At 44.9% G+C, this 25,097-nt stretch overlaps 8 non-coding genes across 8 annotated transcripts; 4 read left to right on the top strand and 4 right to left on the bottom strand.

Annotated features, from left to right (window-relative positions):
• Window positions 1–1,011: 1,011 nt before the first annotated feature.
• On the top strand, window positions 1,012–1,084 carry trnar-ccu (transfer RNA arginine (anticodon CCU)). The gene has a single exon. It is a non-coding gene; the product is annotated as a tRNA-Arg (tRNA).
• A 3,355-nt stretch (window positions 1,085–4,439) lies between these two features.
• trnal-aag (transfer RNA leucine (anticodon AAG)) lies at window positions 4,440–4,513 on the top strand. Its single transcript has one exon. It is a non-coding gene; the product is annotated as a tRNA-Leu (tRNA).
• Window positions 4,514–9,971: 5,458 nt separating this feature from the next.
• On the bottom strand, window positions 9,972–10,044 carry trnam-cau (transfer RNA methionine (anticodon CAU)). The gene has a single exon. It is a non-coding gene; the product is annotated as a tRNA-Met (tRNA).
• A 6,465-nt stretch (window positions 10,045–16,509) lies between these two features.
• trnar-ccu (transfer RNA arginine (anticodon CCU)) lies at window positions 16,510–16,582 on the top strand. The gene has a single exon. It is a non-coding gene; the product is annotated as a tRNA-Arg (tRNA).
• A 3,645-nt stretch (window positions 16,583–20,227) lies between these two features.
• On the bottom strand, window positions 20,228–20,301 carry trnan-guu (transfer RNA asparagine (anticodon GUU)). The gene has a single exon. It is a non-coding gene; the product is annotated as a tRNA-Asn (tRNA).
• A 1,192-nt stretch (window positions 20,302–21,493) lies between these two features.
• trnar-ucg (transfer RNA arginine (anticodon UCG)) lies at window positions 21,494–21,566 on the top strand. The gene has a single exon. It is a non-coding gene; the product is annotated as a tRNA-Arg (tRNA).
• Window positions 21,567–23,120: 1,554 nt separating this feature from the next.
• Window positions 23,121–23,202, bottom strand: trnas-uga (transfer RNA serine (anticodon UGA)). The gene has a single exon. It is a non-coding gene; the product is annotated as a tRNA-Ser (tRNA).
• Window positions 23,203–24,742: 1,540 nt separating this feature from the next.
• trnan-guu (transfer RNA asparagine (anticodon GUU)) lies at window positions 24,743–24,816 on the bottom strand. The gene has a single exon. It is a non-coding gene; the product is annotated as a tRNA-Asn (tRNA).
• Window positions 24,817–25,097: the final 281 nt, after the last annotated feature.

The raw sequence follows: 25,097 nt of genomic DNA, 5'->3' as shown, positions 1-25,097 counted from the left end.
CCGTTACGTGTCGAAGCAGGAATTTATGTCATCCTACCACTGCAACACGGGGAATAGAGAGAAATGAGTACACGCTACGAATTGTCTCTTATCAGTCCCTACAGTTGTAAGGCGCCTGGAAGCGTGCACCCCCATCATTAATCTTTGCGCATCTGTGCAAGGTAAACTCTGGAGCAGTCTTTGAAACGGCTCAAAGGAAACACGTGATTGATTCCATGTGCATCTGGGGTTCATTTCTTATTTACATTTAATTCAAGGGAAAGGCTTGGGTCAGTTTCAGACGGCCTCCAACAGCGAGATTCAAGCGCCCCACCTTCAGCCCAATCTGCGCAGCCAGAACGCCAACGGTTCCTATGCTCTCCGGGGTGCGGTTGTGACCCCGTAACCTAAAATGTTGGTGGCAGACAAATGGAGACTAAAAGGTGACGTCCTAGGACATGACTACATTGTGGGGATGGTGACCATTGCTTGGAAAAGAGTGCGAGGCCCCTTTAGAAAAACATTTTGTTAACAGACATTCTGCCTCAGCCTAAACACCTATAGCTTGCAAAGCGCATGCTATTAGACAGGCACCTCTGCAAGACCTTAAGAGTCTCTTAAACTAGTGATAGTAAGGTGTTCCCAATTGGCGATGTTCGGCTTTCAAATCATCTCTCCGTGGAAGCGCCGAGATGCAGCTGTTTAAGGCTTAGAAGCAGCTGACTGTTTTACTGCCTAACTGATCACTGTCAGTCAGGGAGCTCAGAGGTGAAAAGCCTGTCTGAGAGACAATTCGCCGTCGATCAGTTCAATATGTTCCGTACCAGCTCGGCGCACCTGAGATCATCTTGGTAGCCGTGTAGCTCAGATGAGTGAGAGCGTGTGTGTGTACCACCGTGATTGGATGCCGGTCCTTCTCAGGTCACAGTAAACCTTCTGCTGCCTAACTTTCCTAATTTTGTGGATCCCTTTGAAAAAGCAAAGGAAAAAAAAAACTGGCTCTTCATCAGCGTGATCGACCCAACCCAGTGTGCCCCAGTGGCCTAATGGATAAGGCACTGGCCTCCTAAGCCAGGGATTGTGGGTTTGAGTCCCATCTGGGGTGCTCCTGTCCCATTTTGAGCGTACAAATGTCCTTGTGATTTGCAAAGCTGCAACCCCACCTTACTCAGTGAGCGTCTCTGCTTTTCTCTCACATACAGTTGGGAGAAAAACTTTTGTAAACAGCCCTTTGGAATGATGTGGATTTCTGCATGAATGGCTCCTAACATGTGATCTTATCTTTATCTAAGTCATAATAATTAATAAAGAGAGTCTGATTTAACAAACAACACACGCCCAACATTTGACATTGCTGTTTCTTTATTGACCAAATGGTTTAAACAATCAAGGTCATTGATGGAAAAAGTACGTGAACCCTTATATTAAGGAGCTAGTGGAACCTCCTTTATGACAAAAACCTCAACCCCCACTTTCTGTAGCGGCTTGTCAGACCTGAGCAGCGGTTAGGAGGTATTTTGGCCTATGTATATTTTTGGGATGTCTTGCGCTGAATGGCCTGCTTCAGATCACGCCACAGCACTTCAATGGGATTGGGGTCAGGACTCTTACTTGGCCATCCCAACATACGGAATTTCTTCTGTTTCAGCCACTCTGTTGTTGATGTACTCCTTTGTTTTTGTCATGTTGTAAGACCCAGCGTCTTTTGAGTTTTAGATCACAGGCAGACACCCTGACATTCTGCTGTAGAATTTCCTGATACATCTTGGAATTCATCGGTCCCTCGATGCCTCCGCCATGCTTCCCAGGTGGGATGAGGTTTTGGAGTTGGTATGCGGTGTTTTGTTATCTCCAAACATAACGCTGTGCACATTTACCAACAAGTTCAACTTTTGTCACGTCTGTCCACAGAACATTGTTCCAGGAGTTGCTGTGGAACATCCATGTGGTCTTTAGCAAACTTGAGAGGGGCTGTGGTGGTTTTTTTTGGGGGGAGAGCAGTGGTTTCCTCCGTGGTGACCTCGCATGATCACCACTCCTGTTCAGATTTCTTCTTATGGTGGACTCATGAACACAGACGTAAGACAAAGTAAACCACCTGTTTCCTAGATCCCATCCCCAGTCAGCTAGTCAAAGATTCCCTCGAAGGACTGGCAGGACCTATAATTAGTATGATGAATGCATCGCTTGCGTCAGGCGTCGTACATGATCAATTTAAGGTAGTGGTTCTTAGACCGCTCCTTAAGAAGTCAAATTTGGATCCACAAGTTCTTAACAACTACAGGCCTGTCTCAAAGGTCCCATTTCAATCTAAAAGTCTTGAAAGAATAGTTGTTGCCCAACATCAAATGGATTCAAATAATATACTTGAGAAATTTCAGTCTGGTTTCTGAAACTGCATTAACAAGAGTCGTAAATTATATTCTCTTAGCTACTGATGCGGGGAATACAACAGTGCTAGGTTGCAACAGTGCTAGGAATGCAAACTTTAGGTTGCGCTTCTTCATGCTGCATCATTGGCATGAGTGGAGCTTTTTAAACGTCTGTACTTACTGCGCCCCATAAGAAATCGTTTGTCCCTGTTCAAAAGAGATTGTGCGATGTCCTGCAGCGTTCGCAAAGCAAACCTTTGACAGTTTGAATAGAGGAATTTATTCTGCTTCCTGTGCGTGCAGTAGTTACAAACTTGAACGTCTTTACACGATCTCCTGCAGTTTTCAGTGGGCAGGCTTGGTCAGATGGCTTGGAAAAACGCACTGTTTCGGCTCGGGAAACATCATGAGCAGTGTCCTGCATGTTTTCTGTGTATAGCTGTCTTTTAACGCATACAGAATTCATTCGAAATCATTGATTTCTCCAATTAACAAGGGTCCCTTAAATGATGAGTCAAAGTAACATCTAATCGGATTAGTTTCCTTAGAGCTGGTTCAGAGTTTGCTCAAGAGTTTACCTTTCACAGATGCGCAAAGAAGAATGTTGGGGGTGCACGCTTCAAGGCACCTTACAGCTGTAGGGAGTGATTCGAGACGATTCGTGGCGTGTGCTCGTTCCCATATACCATACGCCCCGGCGTGCAGTGCTAGGATGACGTACAATACCACTTGGGCACGTAACAGCGTTATATGCAAGTGCGGGACGTGAGGGTTTTCGTTTGTTCGTTTTGTTTTGCTCTGCTTTGCTTTGTTTTGCTTTCCATCGCGTGGGTAAGAGCGTAAATAAAAAGGCGATTCCTGCGTCTACCACTAATGTAAGAGCTATTTCAAGTGCGGCGTGGTGCGGCTTTTCAAATGCTTGTGGACATTTCTCTGTTGTTGATTCTTTTTTTGTGTGTAACAAAGTGGCATTTTCATGTCCGGACGGGGAGACTTTATCATTCCGACATGAAGCCACCCTTAAGTCCTCTGAGGCATGTCTGTCTGCAAGGCTTGTATTTTGGAAATGTTTTTTTGAAACGGAGAACGACTTTGAAATAGGCTTCCGCCGGCGCCTTGCGATCCAGGTAAGATTGTAGCAAGAACGCAGCGGTGGTGGGGCTTGCTGTAGTCGTGGCCGAGTGTTTAAGGCGATGGACTAGAAATCCATTGGGGTCTCCCTGCGCAGGTTCGAATCCTGCCGACTACGTTGTCCGCCTCCAGTTGGTGTGTTCCGGCGCAATCAAAGAAGTGCGCCTCTTTGCTGTTCCTGGTGGTTTTAAAACGCCCAATCGCTTGTACCCGCTGCCTTGGAAATAAATTCTTCAGTGTCCGCAAATGGCATTTTGCAGCTGGAAGCATGTCGACGCTTTTTGCACAGAGCACCAAAAAAGCGTCTTTTTTGAAGGCCCAGACACTGAGCGTTGGTGGTTCAGTGGTAGAATTCTTGCCTGCCACGCGGGAGGCTTGGGTTTGATTCCCGGCCAATGCAGTGGCTTTTGCAGCGAGTGGCTCCATCACTTGCATCCCCTTGCAACTCGCAACTGAAAACCCACTGAAACTAAGCAGGTGTGAGCCAGGTCAGTACCCGGATGAGGGTAAGCTACAGGGAAAAACAAAGCTTCCAGCTGGAAGCGGTGTTAATGGTGCCGGCGGGGGGGCGCTCACCCTGAGGTCTGTGCGGGTCCCAATGCCCCAGCATAGTGACGGCGACGCTGTGTTGTAAAAGGGCGCTGTCTTTCGGATGAGATGTAAAACCGAGGTCATAGTGCTCTGTGGTCATTAAAAATGACCACCAAAACCTTTGACAAAAGCTCTTGGTAATTGATGGTCTTCAAAAATGCTTCTCCTTTAGGTACTTTTTAAATCAGCTGAAAAATGCTGTGAAATGGGGGGACACTTCAGGCCAGTGTAGGATTTGGGTTACAAGAACCATGAAACTGCACGAGAAAGCCCGTACACTGAATTACACGGCTTTCTATTCAAAGGAGGGCAAAAGAAATTCCCTGAGTTCGATTTTTTGCAGCACAGAGAGGACCACTGTCGTGAGGCCAGTTAGCTCAGTTGGTTAGAGCGTGGTGCTAAGAATGCCAAGGTCACGGGTTCGATCCCCGTACGGGCCAGGTTCTTTTCTCCTCTCTTACCAAAGCTGTTAGGTTCCTTTCCGTGGTGAGAGGGGTTGTCATGCAACGCTGCCACATAGTGCCGACAGACGAGTGTTGCAGGAGAAGAGAAAAGTGTTTGAAGATTTAAGAGTGTCTTAGGTGGAGCCAAAATCAAGTGTCACAAATGTAAGTGGTTGGATTTCCAATGTTTAATATGGTAAAAATAAGCGGAAGTTATCTGCCGGTCATGGCACAGTCTGCCATGCTTTTGTCATATACTGTAAAGTGGTGTCGAACTGGAGCCTCACCATTTGCATATGTGAGGCTCCAGTTATACATCGAGTGTCACATTAAATTACAAAAATGAAGAGAGTTAAAGCAGCTGGAGGGGTTTTCTTACAACTTTTAAGCTGACACAGTTTTGGAAAATGTTTCCTTCACGCTGCACTGTACAACATAGGCAGCCAAGAGTCTCTAAAACAAAACAGAATGGACAGATAGGAGAAAATTCCCACTCGTCCTGAAGTTCCCAAAATCCAGCACTGAGCGTAAACAAAGTGTCTAAGTAGCGTGGGAATGCTAACCCTAACCCTAGCTGGAGTTTGAGCAATCCAGCACTGAGCGTAAAAAGATGAGTCAAAGTAACGTCTAATCGGATTAGTTTCCTTAGAGCTGGTTCAGAGTTTGCTCAAGAGTTTACCAAGAGGACATTGATTCGTCAAATATACGTATATTCACGGCGAAAATACGGCTATACGTATATATACGTCGCCTCGACGTATAATCAACGTCAAATTGCAACCGTAAAATTGACGACATTAATAAACGCATATATAACGTCGAAAACACATCTAACACAGTGCCTGAGGCTTTTTACTGTACGTATCGTGTGTGCCGCAACTAGGAGTATACGGCTCTCTGCACAGTGTACGAAGTAAATTATTTTCGCAGTAATTAATTTACACGTGTATAATAAATATAGTAAATATAATAAATTAATTACTGCGAAAATAATTTTCTTCGTAAATCCTGCAATCCAGATGATTGGGGCATTGGTGCATGGCTACAGTCTGTGTTAGGAACATGGAGAGGGTCTCTGGTTCAATACATATTTGTGGGTCTGGTATTATTCGTTATGATCATATCGTTAATATCCTGTTTGAAAAACATGTGGACTAAAGCTGCTGCTTCTGTGCTAATTGTACGCCCTGAAGGGATCATGAAGGTCAAAAAATGATTTCATGGGAAAGGTTCTCTTATCTAGTGGCAGAACCTGATGGGTAGAACAATATAGTTTTAAGGGGGGTTACCCTTGGGAGTGATTCCCCTAGATGCAAATGATTTTTGTGGTTTGTTTGTTCATAATAAGATGTTTTGCAGGAACGGAACAAAGAGAAATTTTACAACTTCAGCTAGAATTGTTCTGCAAAACGCCACAGCTGAGGCAGGGGAACAATGTGTAGATTTTTCTAAGAGTTATTACCCAGTTGTTGACCAATCTGTTGACCAAAGTTGACCAAAAAAGCCTAAGATTATGCTGGGCTCCAGCCCACAGGGATTTACCTGTGCTGTAAGAACTAATGAGTGAATAAGGAGACTGGATTCTGGTGAAAGACTTCAGGAAAAAGAAATGGTGTTCACTCAGGTGGAGGGGGCTGTACCAGGTGCTGCTGACCACTCCCACTGCTGTGAAGGTCACAGAAATGGTGCCCTGGATTCATGCTTCCCACTGTAAAAAGGTCACAAACGAACTGAGCAAAGCGCAGGAGTGATGTCTCCACAAGGACAGATGGGGATAACCTGCTTGGGACTGATGTGCACAGCCCTTTTCCTTTTTATGTAGAAGCCTGTCACCACCCCAAAAGAGGAAGAATCTAAACATGAAGCCTCTTTGTATACAAACTGGCTGAATGAAACTGATAATGAGGGGGATATGAGTAATTTGTGGTATAAATTTATAAATCATACTGTAAAGTTAAAGAAATTTAATGCATCTTGTTATATATGTGCTTTAATGCCTCATTCTACAGCCTCACCCATGCGACTTTTTATGAAATGTACTCTTTTATTAATATCACGTTAGAAGGCTTAGACGCTATCAAACAAGAATTAAGGGGAGTTAGATTAATGGCACTTCAGAACAGGTTCGTGCTGGACCTTCAAAATGCAGCATCTGGAGGAGTCTATGCTTTAGTAGGAGACTCCTGTTGTACATATATTCCAGCTAATGACGATGATTACGGAAATCTTACGCTCGCTATTCAGCATTTGAAAGAACTAAAAGACAATGTGAATAAACAGAGAGGCATAAAAGATACACCTGCTTTTCTCTCCTGGTTAGAATCACTGTTTGGGCCAGGGGGAATGTTTTTCTTTTAAGTTACTAACACCGATTATAGGGGCTGTGATACTTGTCTTCCTGTTTTTATGTTGCTGTATGACATGTATTATTCCAATGCTTCGAAATATGGAAATATGGTACCTAGGGGGATAAACTGTTCATCCTTCCAGTCTGGAGAATTGGCAGCTGTCTGACGTCAGTAAGTGATCCTTAAAAATTAATAGTTCCATGACAGTGTGCATCACCAGAAAATCAATTTCAATGCATTAAAACTCTTGTTATCCTTCTGATCATTGAAGTGTCATTGCCCCAGCACTGTATACTCTTACTTTTGACGCCTGTCTGAAGTTGGATCCATTTCTAAGAATGGTGACTCACATATCCTCATGCTCAACTTTGGCTCAACCACACAAACTATGAAGATAATCATCTGCTTTTGCTCCAAGATTTATGTTACTAGGCTCTCTCCTGGGGATCCTCGTGTTCAAACATTGCCCTTATTGTGGATGATCCATGACAGAATTCAGGGAATTCAGAATTCTGATACCTCAGCTCAGATTCTGACTGGGCAGACTGTCATTGCCTGGTGTGAATGTGTGCATATCTGTTTTTGTGCATGTTCTGTGGCCTGTTGTACAGTACATCACAAATGAAAGGGAAATGGAAAACTAAAATAAGACTCAAGTGTTTTATCTTTCATTAACAGTGTTTCATTAGTATCTATGCTAGATCCTGTCATCCACTGCTTACCACGACAGGCTCTAGCACGGGATAGCAGCTAATACATTTAACAATCTCACTGCACAATGTTGTATATTCAAGGGCTGATCTTCTGTACTTTTTCTTTCACTTTTCATGTCTTAGAAACTCAGTCCTGCCAGGAATAATCTGAGAACAAAATCAATCTGAGTGAAAATCTAAGCAGAGGAAGATTGTTTTACAGAGTCAACAAGGTCTAATTCAAGGTCATCAGCACTAACAACATTCTCTCTGGAGACAGGCGATAAGAAAATTGAAAGTGTGTATTGTTACACAACAGCAGAGACTATGAGTTATGCTATCATGAGAGTGGTGATGGATTTTTTTCATTGCTTAGTTTTGCAGGTTCTGTACATTTGAACATTCAAAGTGACTAAAGTAAAGGAGTTTTCCCTTTTTACCACATAATTCCCAAAAATCAACACTAATAGAAAGCCTAATTCCAGCCAAGATTCAATTACAGTCTCTCAAGCATTCCAGCAGTGGATTTCATGACTTCAGACAGCCATCTTTATCAGTGGAGAACTCAATGCTCTGAGGTTTACTGGCAGAGTCTCACACTGGGTAATATGTTGGTAAATAATGTCCTATGGAATTCTACTATTGATAAATTCTACTATGGAACTGGGATGTGTCCTGAAAAAATCTTCTATGATAGTGGTACAGTCCATCACACCCCACCTACAGCCTTTAAAAGAGAAAAAAAAACTGACAACAACAAAGTAAGTCTGTGGTGTAATCAACTAGGTCTTGCAAACATACTTAACCTCTTCCAGCTACCAACATTACAAATGCTGTTTACACATTAGATGGTTATTTTTTGGCTTCTGATATTATGGTGGAAAAAGAGCCCTGGAATCTTTGTAGAAGGACAAAAGACGGAAAGAACAGGCAGTGTAACCATGGCGAAGAGAAGGGAAATATTGGAGAGAGCTTTTTTCATACACTTTTTATCATTGTTTTTCCAGCCCAACAATGATCAACTAATATGGGCAGGCGTCCTGTGCCAAATCCAATCTACCTTTCTTCCAAGCATACAGGAATGTCAGTGAATTAAATATTGACATATGAAAATACCCAAAAATATGCAATCACACATATGCAGTTTGAGCAAACATAAGACAATACCCAAGTACCACAAACTACCAGGCATCATTAGCAGTTCAGGTGGGGAGCTGTGTCAGCATGCGTAGGCTGCAAAGGAACAAGTAATAGGTCTATTCCATGCTTAAAAGAGAAGAAAGAAAACACAACATTTCAGCCGTGGAGCCCTCACACCTGAAGAAGGCTCCACGGCCGAAACGTTGTGATTTCTTTCTTCTCTTTTCATCTAGTGTCATTAGCCAGTTCCTGTCAAAATAAAATAGAAAAGGATAACATTCTAGAGAGAGTTTGAAATACCAAGGTACAATTTAAACCATATTTCTTCCACTACAACCACAATATTTTGGAGAGATCGCTGAGCCTAACTGTTCTGGCATGTCCGTTAGCCTCCGTCCTGCTTCAGCAATGAATGCAACGGGGCACATTCTGAGGGAGATGCGGTCAATCAGGTTACAGGAAAACCACGCTATGCTTTTTTTTGAGATCCTGAAAAGGACAGAGGGGCCATGTATATGTGTGCAGCTGGATATGTAATTGCAGGTGGCGTAGCAAATTCTGCTGAAGCCCCACTGCCTGGTGTGGATGGTAGCTGTGCATGTTGCAGCAGAATTGTGCATGTGAGATCAAGGGGGCATGTCATGTGTTTGATCACTTCACTCCCTTCCGGAAGCACGTGATTCCCTGAGTCCAAAAAATTTGTAAGTTCTTTGGATGACCTGTGGACCGATCTTTCACGATGAAGAATTCCTTAAGAAGAATAGATCTCGGCCCACCATCCCAATGCCTCCATCTGAAAACAGCAACCTCCCACTGCCCTTAGTCTGCAAGGCAGTCCTTTCAAGTGCGATGATGACGCCGGGACCTTCGTTGCCTATTGTACGAGCTGAACTTTTGTGCTCATCAATTCAAGGCTCTTTCCATCAACTCATCTTGTCTTTTGACGCTTCATGTTTTGTGCTCCTTTGACTATCGGCATATCGGGTGACTGCAAACACTGAAGTTCTTGCTTACGGAGTGTGGAACAGTGTTTTCAAGTGATCGCTGTTCTGTCATGTTGACGCCGAGTGAATCTTTCTTTGGCAACATGGGCAGGCTGACAGCAGCGCGAGCTAAAGTAATGGCAAATTTCTTGACTTATTTCTGAATGTGAATGTTCTTTAGAAAAGGGATGCGGCGTTGCTTCTCCCCCGTGTAAAGGTCACGCATTCCAGACGTGGTTATGAGCGAACAGTTGCCGCAAGTGTTTGAAAAGAGCAAGAGAGGAAGCAGCCCTGCCCCGTGTGAGGATCAAACTCAGGACCTTCAGATGATGAGACTGACGCGCTACCAACTACGCCAACGAGGCCAGCTGCAGTACACAGCTGGAAAGTTTGCCTCATATGGATTTCAGTCGCCCGTTCCCTAATCTTTAGACGCCCTCTGCTGGATGTTGCATTTGCCTTTTGATCTCACCGATACTTTTTTGGTCTGTTTCTGTTGCGAGTCCGTTTTTCAGATCTCACCTAGCACAAGTCTCTCTGGCTGAAGTGGCCTCTCTGCTTCAGCATCGTGCCCTCACTCAGCCATTAAAAACGTCACTCGGACTTCTGACATGCTGACATGAAATGTCAAGAGAGAGTGGCGGAGACGCTCAAGGCAGAGAGAAGATGAAGAGGGGGCGTGGCTGCAAAATGATTGACAGCTGCATGACGCTCTCCATGCAAGGCGTGACCACAGGCTAAAGGACACCTTTCGGCACATCAAGCTCTAAGCACACACCTGGAGGACGTGGTAAATGATCCCGTTATCTCTCGCATGCAAAGCGAGCGCTGTACCATGCAAGCTAACCCCCCTCGCTGGGGCTCATGCCTCGGTGTCGCCTAGTGCCGCTTGTTCCCCTCTTACCGGGTGCAGTTCACTGCCCTTCGTCTGCAAGGCAGTCGTGTAATTGCGGCTTTCTTGACTTATTGATGAAGGTCTGACTGGACGAGCGAATGACGCCTCTCCCCCGTCCTCAAGCTCGCTGACAGAATAAAATGGAAAGTGCTGCCGTGGCTCATTGGTTTAGGGGTATGATTCTCGCTTAGGGTGTGGGAGGTCCTGGGTTCAACTCCTGGATGAGCCCTTGTGTGCTCTTTTTGTCCTCGTCCACAAGACTGGGAACTGCATGGGCGAATGTGAAGAAGATCCTTCTCGAACGTGCAAACCGTGCGAGAAGAGGGGGCGCTTGTTTCCAGCCAAAACTTCTCGCGTGTGAGACGAGCTGACCATCGCTGCAGGAGGTGGGAGGGTCACTCTGGTAGACAGGGCTGACCTTCGGCAATAGGATTTATACTCTCCAAGATGATATTTGCACTTTCTGGAGAGGCGATTTTCTCCACTTCAGTAGCCCGATTTCGTCGATTGCGTGGAGAGGGCTGTAGAATGTGGCGGCGCCTTTCCTGCTCCGTCCATGACAGGCGTGCTGGTCTCTGGAGAGAGAGCACGGTCCATCAGCACACTCCAATAAAGGCACTGGAAGCAGCTGAATCGCAATGGCGAAGCTCAGCGCTGGGCCGCTGGGCACATACCGTTTCCGTAATGTAGTGGTTATCACGTTCGCCTCACACGCGAAAGGTCCCCGGTTCAAAGCCGGGCGGAAACAGACTTCTTTTGTCGCCACGCACAAAAGGGGATTGGGGATTCGCCTAGCGCTGTGATCGAACAGACCCACTCACCTCTTAGTGTGGCGGGATCTGCACAGTGCATGTCGCAGCGCATCCTGCTTTCACTTCAATGCGCGTCCTGATGTACCCCGGTCTCCCGCGTGACAGGTGGGGACAGGTGACAGGTCCTATACTAACGAGGAAGACATCGCTCTCTCCGACCCCCGGCATCGTGTCCCGACCCACCGTGCTGGAAGCCGACGGGTGCTGTGATTCCTTTACGGAGCAGAAATGACAACCGAGGAGCCGAGAGATCATTTCAGCATTTCGCGTCTGAACGGAAAACACAAACGACCAACTCAGAATGACTTGCCTTTGACGCTTTTCAAAGCGTTCTTTGTGCACGGCGACTGCGCCGCCTAGCAGATACAAATGGGTTGTACAACTTTAAACTAGCAAATGGAAGACGGCTAAGCCCCCTCTCTTTTAGCCCAGGTTCGATCTGTCTCCCAGAATCACCAGGGCGCACACACACACACCCGTGCCGTTGAAGTGCTCTGCTTCATTTCTAAGGGCAACTCAACATTCACTCCTACCCCGAGTGCAGAAAAGACAGTGTCTGCAGCAACAGCAGCTCAGGTCTCTGCACAGGAGCTAAGCTGCCCCCATCTCCTCTGCTCTGCGGCTCCTGTGGAGTGGAGTCCTGCCTGGAGCTGTGTTTGCAGGCGGCGGCTCCCCGCGCCCTGTCTGTGCGTCGTGAAATTAATTAATAACGTTAATAAATTTATAAAGTTAATAAAGTTATAAATTAGAAATTAATAACGATATAATTATATTCATGTACCGCAACACAAGAATAGTACACGCTGTACATTGTCTGTCGATAATGTTTCTGTAGTGCTTTTTCAGCACTCAGCATATGACTGTGCTGGTGGTGCTGTGGGTTAGGTTCCTGACTTCCATATCACACGGTCTATGATTGAATCCCATCGAACTATGACTTTACTTTTTAACAAACATTTCTTTGAAAAAATGAAACGTTTCCCTTGGTCAGAGATTAAATAAAACCTCACTTTTTTTTTGAGGTTTTACTGTGCAGAGTGAGGTTTTACCTCACTTTTTTTGAGCAGAAGGTTTACTGTGACCTGAGAAGGGCCGGCATCCAACCACAGTGGTACACACACACGCTCTCACTCATATGAGCTACATGGCTACCAAGATGATCTCGGGTGCGCCGAGCTGGTACGGAACATATTGAACTGATCGACGGCGAATTGTCTCTCAGACAGGCTTTTCACCTCTAAGCTCCCTGACTGACAGTGATCAGCTAGGTAGTGAAACAGTCAGCTGCTTCTAAGCCTTAAACAGCTGCATCTCGGCGCTTCCACAGAGAGATGATTTGAAAGCCGAACATCGCCCATTGGGAACACCTTACTATCACTAGTTAAAGAGACTCTTAAGGTCTTGCAGAGGTGCCTGTCTAATAGCATGCGCTTTGCAAGCTATAGGTGTTTAGGCTGAGGCAGAATGCCTGTTAACAAAATGTTTTTCTAAAGGTGTGTCCAAGTGGCTGCAAAAGGGCAACACTCCCGGGGCGCCGTGGCTTAGTTGGTTAAAGCGCCTGTCTAGTAAACAGGAGATCCTGGGTCTGAATCCCAGCGATGCCTTCTTTGTTCTGTCTTCTCGAACAGTACTGGTCATTATGGACAACCGCCTACGGCTAGACTTAATTAAATGCAAGTATTCATTTCCTGTCTTTAACGGGACTTGTTTTTCTTAAAATGGATGCAACTTGCAAAACATGAAATACAAACCTTGCTAATCAGCGCTAGCGGCTGGCAAAAAAAAAAAGTCAGCAATGTTTTTTTCTTTAACCTTAACCCTACTAATGGAGAAGAGTTAAACGACCGAGTTTATGCAGCTTAAACGGTGCGCACGTCGGGTTCTTAGCTGAAAGGGTGGTAAATCACGCTCACCCCAGTCCTTAATCTTTTAAAGAGGATACAAAATTGAACCTAGTCGCCACATCACATACATCCTGTTCAATGATAAAAAGGTAACATCTATCCTCGCTCCAGAGTAAATCTCACGTTGAGGGCATATTTTTTTTCACTTTACCGTGAGTCAGGCTCGGCTGCACAGAGGAGAGAGCAGAGCAATGAGGTCACGGGGACAGGGGAATCACACGCTGGCGGTTTGAATACGCGGAAGATCACTGAGAGATCCACAGTACATGGACCCTCCGTGCGCCATCAGTCCGCACTCCGGACTCTGAATCCTGCCATCCGAGTTAAGATCTCGGCGGAACCTGAGGCGCAGGTCCTTCTTAAAACGTAATCTGGTGAGCATTTTTAGAATCGTACTTGTATAGATGTAGCCTTTAATGTGTTGCTAGGTTAAAATTGATGACTTCTTGTATTTCAGTAGGCAACTGCCCTCTTGATTTCGGATTTAATTTCTTTATTACAGGGGCGCTTTTATGAAGATAGAGTCATGTTCAGGTACTTTGCTTGATGGAGGAAGCTCATTTCGGACTCTATGATCTGCTCACCTGGAAAGGTCTGCTGTACTGCTACAAGAGAGAAGTAGAGTCTGGAAGAAGGGACAATTTTATGATGCTTTGGAAGGTAATGTTTTTTTTCTTTGAAATCGAAATGAATCAGAATATCAGTGCAAAAGACAAACTCTTGGTTTGGTTTAAAGAGATATGGTTTTAAAACAGACAACATGTAGAAAACAGGTGTTTCTCACTTTTGGAAAAGAATGGACCGGGGGTAATATTTTACTAGTTGCAGGGCTGAGCTCACTGGGTTACAGTCCAGCAGCGTCACACCAAGGCCAGTGGCGCAATGAATAACGCGTTTGATTACGACTCAGGAGATTGTAGGTTCGACTCCTACCTGGCTCGGGTCATTTTTAAACGCATCGGGCTGCTCCCTAAGTAGTCTGTGCTACTTACTGCATTGTAATTGTACCCAGTAAGAGATTTCCTTCATGTAAATGAACTGCACCTGACAGCTTTAGAAAAACACCTGGGCTCAGTACGGTGCTGAGAGCTTAGCGTTGCTGTTTTAATTAGCACGCACTGCATCCGCTATGGACCCGAACTTTTCAATTATTCCGATCAGTAAGTCAACACGTAGTCCACATGAAAGGTAGAAATATTCTCTTGTCTGTCTCTTGTTTGTATAGAACTGAATGTCCCTGACAATGTACTGTTAGTTTTAATTGAAGAACGGCATTTGTGTTCAAATATACCAGACAAGTTTACGTAACTGCTCATGCGACACTCAGTTGTAATTAGTCAAGAAATAAAGTCGAACAACAGCTGCGGGTTTGATTCTGAACGTATGAGATTGCAACGCCTTTTACTTCCATTGACAAATGATAGAGATTCGAAGAGAGATCCTTCAGACCAGCAAGCAAACCCACGGCTATTTCGGTTTTCTATCTAGGCAACGTTGGGGTCTGCAATAGCATACATGAAAGCGTGATGCAATTTCTGTGGCTACATTTGTTGCACGTCATGCACAGTAAGAGTGTTTCTAACACCAAATAAAAAGTCAACAATTAGTGATCACGCCTTCTCCTCAGTTAACCCACTGAAACCCTTGCTGTTAACAGTTCTTTACTGCGTGCTTTACGAGCACCTACATACCGTGTCGGTTCTTTCAGCTTTATTCATTAGGTTTTCAAAGGCATAAGTAGAGCACCAGAGGTGCGAACGCAAAATGTGTGGTTATCTGAAGTCTTGCTTTCCATGGCAGCGGGTCCAAGCGATTTAGCGTTTTTATAGTACCGGGAAAGGAGAAGCAGCACTTCGCCTCTGCCGCGCAGACACAAGGCGACGTACGGCAGACGCCGGAGTCGGCAGGTTTCGAACCTGCGCGGGGAGTCGCCAACGCATTTCGAGCCCATCGCCTTAACCTCTCGACCACGACAAAAGCGAGCCCGCCGCCGCCGCATTCCTCCTATAATCAAACACGGACTGCGAGGTGGCTTCAAATGTTAAAGTCCCCCCGTCCGGATGTCAAAATGCAACTTTGGCAGACAGAACAAACATCAACAAACCACAAATGTGGACAAGGATTTTACAAGCTGCACCACACTGCACTTTCAAAAGCATTTACATTCGTGTTAGACGCAGGAATTTGCCTTTGATTTGCGCGCTTACGAACGCCATGGAAAACGAAACAAAACTAAAGCCCTCAGCTCCTGCACTTGATTATAATCCCGTTATGTGTCGAAGCAGGAATTTACGTCATCCTACCACTGCAACACGGGGAATAGAGGGAAATGAGCACAAGCTACGAATTGTCTCTAATCAGTCCCTACAGTTGTAAGACGCCTGGAAGCGTGCACCCCCATCATTAATCTTTGCGCATCTGTGCAAGGTAAACTCTGGAGCAGTCTCTGAAACGGCTCAAAGGAAACACGTGATTGATTCCATGTGCATCTGGGGTTCATTTCTTATTTACATTTAATTCAAGGGAAAGGCTTGGGTCAGTTTCAGACGGCCTCCAACAGCGAGATTCAAGCGCCCCACCTTCAGCCCAATCTGCGCCGCCAGAACGCCAACGGCTCCTCTGGTCTCCGGGGTGCGGTTGTGACCCCGTAACCTAAAGTGTTGGTGGCAGACAAATGGAGACTAACAGGTGATGTCCTAGGACATGACCACATTGTGACACTCGGTGGGGATGGTGACCATTGCTTGGAAAAGAGTGCGAGGCCCCTTTAGAAAAACATTTTGTTAACAGGCATTCTGCCTCAGCCTAAACACCTATAGCTTGCAAAGCGCATGCTATTAGACAGGCACCTCTGCAAGACCTTAAGAGTCTCTTAAACTAGTGATAGTAAGGTGTTCCCAATGGGCGATGTTTGGCTTTCAAATCATCTCTCTGTGGAAGCGCCGCGATGCAGCTGTTTAAGGCTTAGAAGCAGCTGACTGTTTCACTACCTAGCTGATCACTGTCAGTCAGGGAGCTTAGAGGTGAAAAGCCTGTCTGAGAGACAATTCGCCGTCGATCAGTTCAATATGTTCCGTACCAGCTCGGCGCACCTGAGATCATCTTGGTAGCCGTGTAGCTCAGATGAGTGAGAGCGTGTGTGTGTGTGTACCACCGTGATTGGATGCCGGTCCTTCTCAGGTCACAGTAAACCTTCTGCTGCCTAACTTTCCCCAGTGTGCCCCAGTGGCCTAATGGATAAGGCACTGGCCTCCTAAGCCAGGGATTGTGGGTTCGAGTCCCATCTGGGGTGCTCCTGTCCCATTTTGAGCATACAAATGTCCTTGTGATTTGCAAAGCTACAACCCCACCTTACTCAGTGAGCGTCTCTGCTTTTCTCTCACATACAGTTGGGAGAAAAACTTTTGTAAACAGCCCTTCGGAATGATGTGGATTTCTGCATGAATGGCTCCTAAAATGTGATCTTATCTTTATCTAAGTCATAATAATTAATAAAGAGAGTGTGATTTAACAAACAACACACGCCCAACATTTGACATTGCTGTTTCTTTATTGACCAAATGGTTTAAACAATCAAGGTCATTGATGGAAAAAGTACGTGAACCCTTATATTAAGGAGCTAGTGGAACCTCCTTTATGACAAAAACCTCAACCCCCACTTTCTGTAGCGGCTGGTCAGACCTGAGCAGCGGTTAGGAGGTATTTTGGCCTATTCCTCTATGAAAAACTGTTTCAGTTCATGTATATTTTTGGGATGTCTTGCACTGAACGGCCTGCTTCAGATCACGCCACAGTACTTCAATGGGATTGGGGTCAGGACTCTTACTTGGCCATCCCAAAATACGGAATTTCTTCTGTTTCAGCCACTCTGTTGTTGATGTACTCCTTTAACTTTCAACTTTTGTCACGTCTGTCCACAGAACATTGTTCCAGGAGTTGCTGTGGAACATCCATGTGGTCTTTAGCAAACATGAGAGGGGCAGTGGTGGTTTTTTTGGGGGGGAGAGCAGTGGTTTCCTCCATGGTGACCTCGCATGATCACCACTCCTGTTCAGATTTCTTCTTATGGTGGACTCATGAACACAGACGTAAGACAAAGTCAACCACCTGTTCGCTAGATCCCATCCCCACTCAGCTAGTCAAAGATTCCCTCGAAGGACTGGCAGGACCTATAATTAGCATGATGAATGCATCGCTTGCGTCAGGCGTTGTACCTGATCAATTTAAGGTAGTGGTTGTTAGACCGCTCCTTAAGAAGTCAAATTTGGATCCACAAGTTCTTAACAACTACAGGCCTGTCTCAAAGGTCCCATTTCAATCTAAAAGTCTTGGGAGAATAGTTGTTGCCCAACGTCAATCGTATCTGGATTCAAATAATATACTTGAGAAATTTCAGTCTGGTTTCTGAAACTGCATTAACAAGAGTCGTAAATGATATTCTCTTAGCTACTGATGCGGGGAATGCAACAGTGCTTGTGCTTCTAGATCTTAGAGCTGCCTTTGACACGGTTGACCTCTCTGTTTTGTTACACAGGCTTGAGTTTGAGGTTGGCTTATCTGGAACCGTCCTTCAGTGGTTTACTTCACATTTAACTCATCGTTTTCATTATGTTCAAATATCTAATAATTGTACTGCTTCATCAATGTCACCAGTTCAATTTGGGGTACCAGAAGATCAGTGCTGGGACCAATATTGCTCTCTCTCTCTAGATGCTGCTGCTAGGTAGGATAATATGAAAAAATAATATGAACTTTCATTCATATGCTGATGACACTCAAATAAACATTTTGTTTACACCAAACGACAACTCTTCTATTATCAGTTTAGTTAAATGCATTAAGGAAGGAAATACTTGGATGTGTGAAAACTTTTTGTTACTCAACTCTGAGAAAAATGAGGATCTGTTGATCGGAGGCAACAATACTGATAGGACTACTATAACTTCAGCACTTAACTCAGAGGATTTAAACATTTGCCTCAAAGAGACAGCACGTTACCTAGGCGGCATATTAGACACAAGGCTCTTAACAACTTGCATTGTTAAGTGCCTTGGGACAACCTTGTTGTGAAAGGCGCTATATAGAAATACATTGATTTGAATTGAATTGACAATGTAAAATGTTGTGTGTGTTGTTTGTTAAACAAGACTGTCTTTATTTATCAAAAAATAAAAGGAATTTGCTAGGAATGCAAACGTTAGGTTGCGCTTCTTCATGCTGCATCGTCGGCATGAGTGGAGCTTTTTAAACGTCTGTACTTACTGTGCCCCATAAGAAATCGTTTGTCCCCGTTCAAAAGACATTGTGCGATGTCCTGCAGTGTTCGCAAAGCAAACCTTTGACAGTTTGAAAAGAGGAATTTATTCTGCTTCCTGTGCGTGCAGTAGTTACAAAGTTGAACGTCTTTACACGATTTGCTGCAGTTTTCAGTGGGCGGGCTTTGTCAGATGGCTTGGAAAAACGCACTGTGTTTTGGCTCGGGAAACATCATGAGAAGTGTCCTGCATGTTTTCTGTGTATAGCTGTCTTTTAACGCATACAGAATTCATTCGAAATCATTGATTTCTCCAATTAACAAGGGTCCCTTAAAAGATGAGTCAAAGTAACGTCTAATCAGATTAGTTTCCTTAGAGCTGGTTCAGAGTTTGCTCAAGAGTTTACCTTTCACAAATGCGCAAAGAAGAATGTTGGGGGTGCATGCTTCAAGGTGCCTTACAGCTGTAGGGAGTGATTCGAGACGATTCGTGGTGTGTGCTAGTTCCCATATACCGTACGCCCCGGGGTGCAGTGCTAGGATGACGTACAATACCGTTTGGGCACGTAACGGCGTTATATGCAAGTGCGGGACGTGAGGGTTTTCGTTTGTTCATTTTGTTTTGCTCTGCTTTGCTTTGTTTCGTGGTCAAGAGGCGTAAGGTAAGTCGTAATCCAGGGAGAACACTGGTGGCAAACAGTCCGAGGTGAGAGGCGAGGTCCAAAGTCGAAAAGGCAGAAGGGGAGTCCAATATCCAGAATAAACGAGGTAATGGAAAAAACGCCAGGTAGAGCTCTCAAGGAGTAGACTCAATACCAGCGGGAAGCAGGTAAAGATGGTAAAAATAGCACTGCGTACCGCACGGTGGAGTGTGTGCAGGTGGGTTAACTCGTGCGGCGGCGTTTGTTAATAATCACCCGCTGCTGGTGCTGTTTAGATTGCTTAAGAGTTGGTCTTAACTGCCTGGCGGTCATGACAAGCTCCTCTTTAAGCTGTGGTTTAGTTTTGCATTCATGTGTTTCTAGAGCAGTTATTTATGGGGGTGGGTGGGTCTTTCACAGAGGCTCAGGACAAATCCCCCGCCTGAAAGTCTAATGTGTGCGTTCAGACAGTCACAGGTCAAGAGCCAGGCAGGAGGACAATGGACAGAAGAGCCAACGAACTAAAAATAAAAGAACAGATATGAAAAAGCCACCATCTTTTTCTTTTTGACATTTTCCGACTTTTATGCAAGCCAGGACAAAGTTGCTCGTAGCTACTTGTGGATTCAAATACTCTATCGAGTGCTTTGATGAGTTTTTGCAATTTGATTGTCGTCCTGTCAGCCTGTTTCTGTTTTTTTTTTCAATCTAGGGATGGAAAGTATGAGGGAAATGATGGAGCAATCAATAACCGCTCCGGAAAAATGGCAGAAAGAAATGGTCCGTCACTAAGGACATTTGTGAAGCAGAGGAGTGACATCACCACAAAGGCGACACATTCTGCTGATGGTTTTGGTGAATAATGATTGAGGCGCGTTAAGAGAAAGGTAGCTGTGTCAGCATGCGTAGGCTGCAAAGGATCAAGCAAAGGTTTACTCCATGCTGAAAAGAGAAGAAAAGAAGCACAACGTTTCGACTGTGGAGCCTTCTGCGCCATCTTCTTTAGCGGTGATGATGTTTACATTGGAAAAACGGAGACATGCGTCCCTGGGTGGGCTTGAACCACCAACCTTTCGGTTAACAGCCGAACGCGCTAACCGATTGCGCCACAGAGACTGACAGCCGCTTGTGCTCCCTACATTTGCAGGTTTATGGTCAAAGAAAACAATCACTTGCGCTTCTTGCAGCCGGCAATCTTTTTCCACTGACAACCAAGAAATGGATTTCATCTTTCACAAGCTGTATGGATTTCTTCAAAAACAAGTTATTCCAGAAAGGAAATGAATTCTTGCATTAAACTGAACCAAGCTGTACATGTTTGTCTGAAATGATACATTCGGCACAACAAGACACGGAGAGAGGCACCGCTGGTATTCAGACCCAGGATCGCCTGCTTACTAGGCGGGCACTTTAAGCCACTAGGGAACAGCGCCAGCAGAGCACCGCGCTTTTACAGACACTTGGACACATCTGCGTTCGGTGTGCACTTAACCTGCTCTCTGAGCCCGTTGCCTCCGTCCCATTTAATAGCAGAACTGACGCCAAGAGAAATGATGAGAAATGGCATTTATCGGGCACTTTTCATGTCCAAGGAGCTCAATGCCCTTGACACCTCCCCAAGGCGACAGAGCTGTGCATTCTTTGGCGACACCATTTTTTCTTTTGTTTAATTTCTATACTTATTGATAGAATAAAAACGATATGTCATGTACTGTAAGGGAAATGTCTCTTTTCATGGGGAAAGCTAGCACCAGCAAATGTTGTGTTTAGAAGAAGTGATTTAACATGACACGTGACCTAATTTACTGGAGCAAAAGCTCACCCAGCAAGCCCTGCTTTACTTCTACAGGAGAGAAGTACTGTAGAGTCTGCAAGATGTTCAGCTGGGTAGCTACGTCAGCATGCCTCGGCTGAAAAGGAACAAGTACTAGGTTTATTGCATGCTGAAAAGAGAAGAACGGAAACACAGCGTTTCGACTGTGAGGTCTTCTCACACCTGAAGAAGCCTCACACCTGTAAAAGGCTCCATGGTTTTCTTTCTTCTCTTTTCAACATGGAATACACCTATTGTCTGCAAGATGTGACAATTTCATGGTGTTTTGGAAGAAAACCTTTTTCTTTGAATTCAAAATCAATCGGAATTTCAGCACGACACATCAACACTTTTTCTGTTTTAAGGAGATGATATTTTAAACCTGATAAAAATAGTAGGAAACACAAGTTTCTTGCTGTGAAAATTTAGATGGGGAAGTGTACTACTAGTAGCAGTGTAGAGCTCTCTGTGGTGGAGTGCAAGTGCATGTTCTATGGGCCAGTGGCGTACTGGATAACGCGTCTGACTTCGGATCAGAAGATTGTAGGTTCGAGTCCTGCCTGGCTCGTGAGGCTTTTAAACCTCTCAGGTTCCTCGGTAACAGGTTGGCGTCATGTATGTGAACTATAGAAAAGCATTTGCCACAACCCGTAAATTAGCACGCAAGTGCGGGCTGGTGAACACAGAACTGTATGGAGATCATCTCCAGCTCCGAGCTCAAATGCAATGAAAAAACATGCAGAACAGAACTGGAGAGCAGCTGAATTTGTGCTCAGTAGGGTGGGGAGGACTCAGCATTGCTATTGTTCTAATTGGCATGAACTGCAGGGGATCTGAATCAGAACATGTCAGTTAGTTCGACCATTGCGTCAATATGTAGGCCACGTTAATACAGAATTATTACTTTGTCTGTCTCGTCTTTGTATATAGCTGAATGTCCCTGACAATTTCATGTTAGTTTTTAAGAACGACATTGGTGCTAATATATACATATATAGCATATAAGGAACACGTAAAAGTTTAGTCCATGCTGAAAAGATAAGAAAACCGCCACAACGTTTCATCTTGGAATAAATCTTTACTTGTTGTTTTGCAGCCTACCCATTCTGACCTAACTCCTCCCTTGAAATTCCCTAACAGATAAGGGTACGTAACGGCTCATGCGATGCTCAGTTGCAATTTGTCCCAAAACAAACAAGAACAGCAGCTGAGGGTTTGAGTTTGAACATGCACTGTATTAAAGCAGCTTTTATTTCCATTGATAAATGCTAGATATTCCTACAGAGATTCTCCAGGTGAGTAAGCGATTCCTGTTTCTGTTTCTATTTCTGTTTCATATATATATACAGTATATATATGTTACATGTGTCTCTGCAATAGTATAAATGTGTTATACACTATCAGGGGCTGCTTTTTTGTGCACCTCATCTACAACAAGGGTTTTTTTTTCATTTATGTTTGTGGACCTTCACCATTTGAGGAAGTGAGTTAGATAAGAAAGTTACAGGTATGGTGAGCAATGACTGACAAAGGCACGTACTGGGTATTCCTTACAGAAGTGTAAGCAATTTGTTCTAAAAAACACCGGCTAAAGTCCAACATCGTTAGCAATCTTATTACTTAAACAGAATTAACATCAATAAACTGTAATGTGCTGGTACATGCGAGTAGATTTGATCTTCTATTAAACAAAAATGCAATTACAGCTCTAAAAAGGTCAACCTAGACTTCTGTAACAGATCTGTTCAGGTCATCGCTGTTTCTCTGACCTTGTGAGTCTTTGGAATTTTAAAAGTGTATTTTGCTTGCCTTTCATGTGGTCTGTGTACAAGTCACTGTGGCGTATGCGGTCCTACACAGCCTTGCTATAGACGTGACGACCCTCCGCTATGTTGCAATGGAGAACAGGTTCAGTACGGAGCTGCTGAGAAAATTCAGCTGGAAAGCTCGTTGCAGAAAAGCATCGTTATCTGTGTCCAGCGGCAAAGCGTCCATCGTGGGTGCTGAAGAATCGATTTCACAGGCTGCGGGTCCAGGCGATTTAGAGTGTTAAAGGTCCCAGCGAAAACTAAACGGCGCTGGTCCTTTTACACGCACGCACGCAACCAAATGCAAAGGACGCCGTAGTCGGCAGGATTTGAACCTGCGCGGGGAGACCCCAACAGATTTCAAGTCTGTCACCTCAACCACTCGGCCACGACTACAGCGAGCACTGCGGCCGCTGCCTTCTTGCTACAATCGAACAGGGAGTGCGAGGCGGCGGCGGCAGTGGAGGCAACTTTTTTCAAGTTCGCTCTCCGTTTAAGAAACCTTTTACGCCATACGTGCAAGCACACACACACACACACCTCAGAGGACTTAAGGGTGGCTTCAAGTTGGAATGATAAAGTCTCCCCGTTCGGACATGAAAACAGAACGTTCTTAGACAGAAAGCAATCAACAACGGAGACATGTGGACGACGATTTTAGTCACTGCACTTTGAATAGCATTTTTACTCCAGTTACAGGAGATGCACCAATGGCCCTTGACCTACGCTCTTACCAATGCCTTGAACATTCAAACAAAACAGCCCTCAAGTCCTGCGGTTTAATATAACGCTGTTACGTGTCGAGGCAGTATTTGACTCTGTCCTACCGTTGAGACACGGGGCGTATATGGAAACGAACACATGCTACGGATCGTCTCTAATCGGTCCCTACAGTTGGAAGGCTCCTTGAAGCGTGCACCCCCATCATTCATCTTTGCGCATCTGTGAAAGGTAGACTCTTGAGCAATGTTTGAGCCAGCTCTAAGGCAACTAGTGCTATTGGACAGACACCTCTGGAAGATCCTAAGAGTCTCTTAACACCACTTCCAGCAGCAAGCTTAATTGTTCGCTGGAGGTCTCCCACCCAGGTACTGACCAGGCAAAGAATCACCAGTACATTGAATGAGGAAGTTAATCCTGAAATCCAATTACATATCTCAAGGTAAGACAAATCCATAAGAACATGTCTTAGTATTACTTCGTTTACATTAGTATGGCACTGAGTTGGAGCTCCTCTTTAAGCTGTGGTTTAGTTTTGCATTCATGTGTTTCTAGAGCAGTTATTTATGGGGGTGGGTGGGTCTTTCACAGAGGCTCAGGACAAATCCCCCGCCTGAAAGTCTAATGTGTGCGTTCAGACAGTCACAGGTCAAGAGCCAGGCAGGAGGACAATGGACAGAAGAGCCAACGAACTAAAAATAAAAGAACAGATATGAAAAAGCCACCATCTTTTTCTTTTTGACATTTTCCGACTTTCATGCAAGCCAGGACAAAGTTGCTCGTAGCTACTTGTGGATTCAAATACTCTATCGAGTGCTTTGATGAGTTTTTGCAATTTGATTGTCGTCCTGTCAGCCTGTTTCTGTTTTTTTTTTTTTCAATCTAGGGATGGAAAGTATGAGGGAAATGATGGAGCAATCAATAACCGCTCCGGAAAAATGGCAGAAAGAAATGGTCCGTCACTAAGGACATTTGTGAAGCAGAGGAGTGACATCACCACAAAGGCGACACATTCTGCTGATGGTTTTGGTGAATAATGATTGAGGCGCGTTAAGAGAAAGGTAGCTGTGTCAGCATGCGTAGGCTGCAAAGGATCAAGCAAAGGTTTACTCCATGCTGAAAAGAGAAGAAAAGAAGCACAACGTTTCGACTGTGGAGCCTTCTGCGCCATCTTCTTTAGCGGTGATGATGTTTACATTGGAAAAACTGAGACATGCGTCCCTGGGTGGGCTTGAACCACCAACCTTTCGGTTAACAGCCAAACGCGCTAACCGATTGCGCCACAGAGACTGACAGCCACTTGTGCTCCCTACATTTGCAGGTTTATGGTCAAAGAAAACAATCACTTGCGCTTCTTGCAGCCGGCAATCTTTTTCCACTGACAACCAAGAAATGGATTTCATCTTTCACAAGCTGTATGGATTTTGAAATGTATGGACGATGCCAGGTGTCCCACAACACCACAGCGCCGACACACCTTTGGTTGTCCCACATAAAAAACATAGCCATTGCAGGCGCCCAGCCGGATTGTAGAGGGCAGGTGCCTTAAGCCTCCATTTACATTGTCCGGT

This window comes from Lepisosteus oculatus, unplaced genomic scaffold (genome assembly GCF_040954835.1).
Source record: "Lepisosteus oculatus isolate fLepOcu1 unplaced genomic scaffold, fLepOcu1.hap2 HAP2_SCAFFOLD_40, whole genome shotgun sequence".
NCBI classification, from domain to species: Eukaryota; Metazoa; Chordata; class Actinopteri; order Semionotiformes; family Lepisosteidae; genus Lepisosteus; species Lepisosteus oculatus.
The sequence above is the reverse complement of the archived record's forward strand: the minus strand, read 5'-3'. Positions and strand labels throughout refer to the sequence as shown.